Genomic DNA, 6,380 nt, shown 5'->3' with positions numbered 1-6,380 from the left:
TTTGGCTCCAATCTGCCCCGCCTTGGTTACAGTTTTGGGCTTCCCATCTAGGATGCACCTTTCTATTTCCTCAGGAACATCCTCTAAGAATTGTTCCATTTGCATCAGGAGGGACAGCTCTTCTAGAGTTTTAACCTTTGTTCCTGATATCCAGGCATCCCAATTCTTTCCAATGTGGTAGGTGTGTCGGGGAAATGACACATCTGGTTTCCACCTTAGGGCTCTGAACCGCCGACGGGCATGCTCAAGTGTTATCCCCATTCTGATTCTGGCCTTGGTTTGAAAAAGTTTATAATTGTTCATGCTTTCCCTAGGCATTTCAGCTGCCACCTCGGCTAAGGGTCCACTGAGCTGTGGTCTCAGTTCTACCATGTACTGGTCTTCAGAGATGCTGTACCCAAGGCAGGCCCTTTCAAAATTTTTTAAGTAGGCCTCAGTGTCATCACCTGCCTTGTAGGTGGGAAATTTCTTGGGATGTGGGACCATAACTGGAGAAGGGTTGTTAGGGTTGGCTGGATCATGCTGCCTAGCCTGTGCTAATTCCAGTTCATGCTTTCTCTCTTTTTCCCTCTCTTTTTGTTGCTTTTCCATCTCTTTTTGTTGTTTTTCCATCTCTCGTTTGTGGGCTGCATCTTTTGGTTCTTGTTCTCTTTCGTGGGCCGCCTCTTTGTTTTTTTCTTCTCTTTCTCTCAACTCTACCTCTTTTTCTCTTATTTCTATTTCTTTTTGTTTTCTTTCCATGTCTCGCTTGTGGTCTGCATCTTTGATTTGTCCCTCTGCATCCAGTTTTGCCCGTTCCTTGGAACTCATTTTTCCGGTTTTCTTGTGCTGGGTGCGCCCTCTGCTGTTTACTGCTTGAAATGCTGCTTCTCTGCTGCCTCCTTAGGGTTGCTTAGGAACAGAGTTCCTCTAACACTTTTAAACTAGTTTTGCCCATAGAGTTAGAAAGAAAAAAACCCATTGATTTGCAAATGTCTTTTGCTGGTGTTTGCTGACTCACAGCTGGAGTCCCTTCGTTTAACAAAAGATCCTCATTAAACCTAACGCTTCTGCCTTCAGAGTACTCAGAAGGAAGAGAGAAAAAAAACTTGCAGATATTTGCTTTTAAAAACAATCTCGTTTAGTCTGCTTTCACCTTTGCTTTTAAAAAAAACCCTTCTCCCTGCTTATAAGCAGCTAGCAGAGAGAAAAGAAAAAAAATAATAATCCTACTGGCTTTTGCTTTTAAACTATATGCCACCACTGCACACCATGTCAAGGTAGTATCCCCACTCTGAACCTTAGCGTTCAGAAGATGGGGTACCTGCATGAACCCCTCTAAGCTTAATTACTAGCTTAGAAATGATAGAGCTGCCACCACCCAAAAATATAGTGTTTTGGGACACTTTCTGACTCCCCAAATCCTTCCCTGGGGACCCCAAGACCCAAACCCCCTGGATCTTAACACAAGGAAAGTAAACCCTTTCCCCCACCGTTGCCTCTCCCAGGCTTTCCCTCCCTGGGTTATCCTGAAGAGACTATACAGATTCAAGCTCCGTGAATCTAAAACAAAGAGGAAATTCACCTTTCCCCTTCCTCTTTCCCCTCCCCCCCACTCCCTGGTGAGTTTAGACCCAATCCCCTTGAGTCTTAGACAAGGGAAAAAATCAGTCAGGTTCTTAAAAAGAAAAGCTTTTAATAAAAGAAAGAAAAAGTAAAAAAACTATCTCTGTAATATCAAGATGAAAAAATGTTACAGGGTCTTTCAGCTTATGGAGACTAGAGAGAATCCTCCCCCCAGCACAATACAAGTTGCAGCAAACAGAAATACAATCCTTCCAGCAAAATACACATTTGCAATAAAGAAAACAATCAAAAGACTAAACCACCTTTCTAACTAGTACTTACTAAATTGAACAGAAGAGATTGTTTCAGAAAGATTGGAGGAACCTGGATGCATGTCTGGCCTCTCTTAGCCCCCAGAGAGAACAAAGCAAAACCCCCAAAAAATAAACAAAGGCTTCCCTCTACTGAGATTTGAAAGTATCTTGCCTCCTGATTGGTCCTCTGGTCAGGTGTTCCAGGTTTACTGAGCTAATTAACCCTTTACAGGTAAAAGAGACATTAACCCTTAACCCTCTGTTTATGACGGCTGGTAGCTGTCAGTGTGGTCACAATGCAGCACTTTCCCTACACAGCTGTACAAATAGCTTTAACTCCCAGCGCTGTACAGCTGCAAGTGTAGCCAAACCCTGAGGGTCCTGGGCTAAATCCACTTGCAGGGGGAAGTGTTTCGATTTATTTGATTGATAACACCAGCTACCAGGGGAGAAGCCTTGAGAGCTGCTGCCACTCCAGCTGCTGCCCAGAGGGGGGAGCCCCAGGGGTCCAGCTGCTTCTCCAGCCACCCCAGGAGTGCTGCTGGGGGCCACCGAGCTGAGGCTGCTCCTGCTGCCCCCGGAACCACTGGTCAAGCTGTTCCCAGTGCCGGCTGCATTGGCCGCTGCTTGGGCGGTCCCCAGAGCCAGATGATTGAGTTGTCCTGGACTCAGCCACTGTGGCCACTACAGAAGTCATGGACAGAGCTGCCCAGAGGATTCAGGGGGCCTGAGGCAAAGCAATTTCAGGGGCCTCTTCCATAAGAAAAAGTTGCAATACTATAGAATACTATATTCTCATGGGGCCCCCTGCAGGACCCGGGGCCTGGGCAAATTGCCCCACTTGTCCCACCCCCCTCCCGGGTGGTCCTGGTCACAGGAGGTCACAGGAAGTCACAGAATTCATCATTTCCAGCACCTCTATGACAGATACGGATCCCTTACAATGAGACAAACCCCTCCCTGCTGCGACTGAAGTTCCTAGAAGAGAAGAACAGAAAGTGGAGAAAGAAAAAGAGACTCCCTGTCACCTCTCTCTCTGCTGCCTCCCTCCTTGTATTCTCTAACCCCATTTCACTGGGTTCCCTGTGCTGGTGCCATGGGGGTGACACTAGAGTTCTGGGGCTTTGGGGAGAGGGGAAGGGGGATCTTCACTTCTCAACAATTCACATAAATTTGTCTTTCGGCTGAAATTTCTCCTGCGGGGCCTCTCAGTCAGAGCTGTACCCCATCCCCTTCAGTGTGTGTGTAAATTACAGAGTAGGCAGAGAAGTCGCCCATAAAGGGTCAATTTGTTCTGGCGACTGGTTCTGACCTGGGACACATATCCTCTGACACAGCCCCTCCCTATGTACCAGGAACAAACACAAACCTTGTCTTTAAAAAAAAACTGTTCCCTTCCTTCTCAGGGAAGATTTTTCCAGACTCTGGGAGGATAAGGAACAAATTCAGGCTGCCAGTGACCTGGAGGAGGGAGATGATTTTTTGACAGTGACGGACGCCTCGTCCTAAAGACCTTTGTTTGCCCCCTTCTAGTGACTGTTTGGTACAGGAATGTAGCCCCTACTCCTGGATCTCTCCTGGGGAAATAATGTTTCTGTGGCAAAACACCAAAGCTTTTAACAGAAAGGAAGAAAAGGAAATGGCCACACGATGAGACTAGGACATAAGGAATGAAACACAAGATGCTTCTCCCATGTGCATTGACTTTTAACCTTGTTGTTTGTGGTGTTGTTGCATCCATGTTGGTCCCAGGACATGAGAGACAAGGGGGAGAGGGTCACATAATATCTTTTAAAGGACCAAGGAAGAGTGTTATTTACTCTTTCTCATAACACAAGAACTAGGAGGGGTCACCAAATGAAATGAATAAGCTTGAAGTTTGAAATGAACAAAAGGAAGTATTTCTTCACACAAGGCACAGTTAACCTGTGGAACTTTTTGCCAGAGGGTGTTGTGAAGCCAAGACTAGAACAGGGTTCAAAAAGGAACTAGAGAAGTGCATGGAGCATAGGTTCATCAATGGCTATTAGCTGGGATGGGGCAGGATGGTGTCCCTACCTTCTGTTTGCCAGAAGCTGGCAACGGACGACAGGGGAGGGATCACTTCATGATTCCCTGTTCTGTTCATTCCCTCTGGGGCATCTGGCATTGGCCACTTTTGGAAGATGGGATAGTGGCCTAGATGAACTGGTCTGACTCAGTGTAGCTGTTCTTATGTTCTAACTACTGTCTGTGGATGAGACAACTTTTCAGGCTACACAGAACTGAAGAAGAGTTCTGGGTTAGCTCCAAAGCTTGTCTCTTTCACCAACAGAAGTTGGTCCTCTGCAAGCTCTTACCCTCACCCGCCTTGTCTCTCTTGGACTCTGAAAAGTGATTTCTCTCAACTCCCTTTGGAGAGAAGTTAAGTTTTCCCTTTGGGAAACTATCAGGCTGAAGCTAGAATCGAAGATTTAATATTATAAAGAAATGAGTCTAAACCTGAGGTTCTAGTTTTCACATTGTTTTTTCTAATTCAGTTCCCAATTCTCTTCTAAAAAGGCCTCCAGCCCTGCAACAGTGGCAAGGAGAAAGCCCAAAGTGCTGCTCTTAGTCCCAGGTGGATTGTTCAATAGCAGTGGGAGTTGATTTGTTTGGTGTTGCGAAAGCTGCCAGGAAAGATCTCTGGGCACCACATCTCCCTGCTTCTTCCAGCACAACCTTGGCTCCTTCCCTGCCACAGTCATTTCTGTAGGAGGGTCCTACATGCACTTAGCCAAAAGCCTTTCAAAGCCTTCTTCACGCAGTTGTCAGAGCGTTAGTTTCATAATCTGAAAGTCCTGGCTTCAAGCCTCAGAGAGAAGAGATGGTTTGTTCCCTGCTTCAACTTTTTCTAAAGGAAATCCCAGAAAGACTGGGACAAACTGATTTCTGGACAACTCCCACACATCTAACACACAGAGAGAGACTTTTCTAAGACATGAACTCTTTGTTCTCTTTAATGCAGCTGGAAATACCAGTTCCCAGAAGTCCCTTTCCACAGAGAACAGAACCACCAAGCAATGAGAAAGCTGGGGTCTGCCAGGTTGTTGTGGGTGAGTAGTTAAGGGGATGCACTGAAAGTCCAGCATAGTCACCCCCCTCCTCTCCACCCCCAAACAGCTTTGAACCTTGATGACTCTGATGCTGAGATTCCACTGCCTCAGCATCCTCAACCCCCACTGGAGGCCGGTAGTAATAAGCTCGAAAGCATTCATCACCATATAAATTTTGACAAGTTTCCACGCCCCTTTTAGGGCTTATGTCCCGCCTTCCCACCCCCCGTTTCCATTGGTGCAAAAGTGTGGCACCATCAGCCATTTTGAAAAAATGTGTGTGTGTACGTGTTTGAGTAGGGGAAGTGTTGTGTATGTTTGTGCTTGAGTACATGAAGAGAAAAAGGTTGAAAGAAGAGCGTGAGAAGAAAAAAAAGAGAGTTTGAGTAAGGCTTAGAGGAAAAAAGGGAAATTTGAAAAAGAGAGGTAAGTTATTGAAGAAAAGAGACAGGTTATGAAAGAATAGAAAGATTTTTTTTTAAAGGGTTAGTTAGTTTGAAACAAGAGAGATTTCTAGTGAGTTTGAGTAAGGAGAGATGATGGTAAAGAATAGAAAATTTTGAGATAAATGTAAAAGGTGTATTAAATATTAGGGTGGGTTAAGAAAAAAGTTAAATAATACTGAAAACTAGATTTATAAAGGGAATTGACTAAGGCAAAACCTGTTTGGGAAGCACAGGATAAAAAAGCATTAAAACTATTCAATACCAATGTAGGTTAAGAAAAAAGCATACAGGGTAAAAAAGTGAATAAAAAAGCATTGAAACTATTCAATACCAGTGTAGATTTAAAAAAAAAAAGCCACTTTTGCAAAGGGCAAACATAGACAGCACATGGTGGAATCAAAAAGAGAGAGAGAGAGAAAATGACGTTGGTGCCAAAGTGTGGCGCTGACGGACATTTTGAAAAAATGTGTGTGTATGTATTTGACATGGGAAAGTGTTCCGTATGTTTGTGCTTGGGTACGTGGAGAGACAAAGGTTGAAAAAAGAGTGTGAGAGAGTGTTAAGAGGAAAAAAGAGTGTTCGAGTAAGGTTTAGAGGAAAAAAAGGAAATTTGAAAGAAGAGAGGTAAGTTATTGAAGAAAAAAGGCTGGTTATGAAAGAATAGAAAGATAGAACTTAAAAGAAAAGGAAATATTTGTTTTTGAAGGGCTAGTTTAAGAAAAAAGTTAAATAATATTGAAAACGAAGTTGAAAAAGGGAAAGGCAAAACCTGTTTGGGAGGCCCAGGGTAAAAAGGGTGAATAAAAAGGCATTGAAACTATTGAATACCAATATAGGTTAAGAAAAGGCATTAAAAACATTAAAAACTAGGTTTAAAAGGGGAATTTACTAAAGCAAAATATGTTTAGTAAGCACATGGCCAAAGACTATAAAAAGGTACTAAAAGAAAAGCATTTAAAATGATTAAAAACTAGGTTTAAAAAGAGAATTTACAAAGGCAA

The sequence above is a fragment of the Chelonoidis abingdonii genome, chromosome 11 (assembly GCF_003597395.2).
Source record: "Chelonoidis abingdonii isolate Lonesome George chromosome 11, CheloAbing_2.0, whole genome shotgun sequence".
NCBI classification, from domain to species: Eukaryota; Metazoa; Chordata; order Testudines; family Testudinidae; genus Chelonoidis; species Chelonoidis abingdonii.
This window is presented reverse-complemented; position numbering follows the sequence as displayed.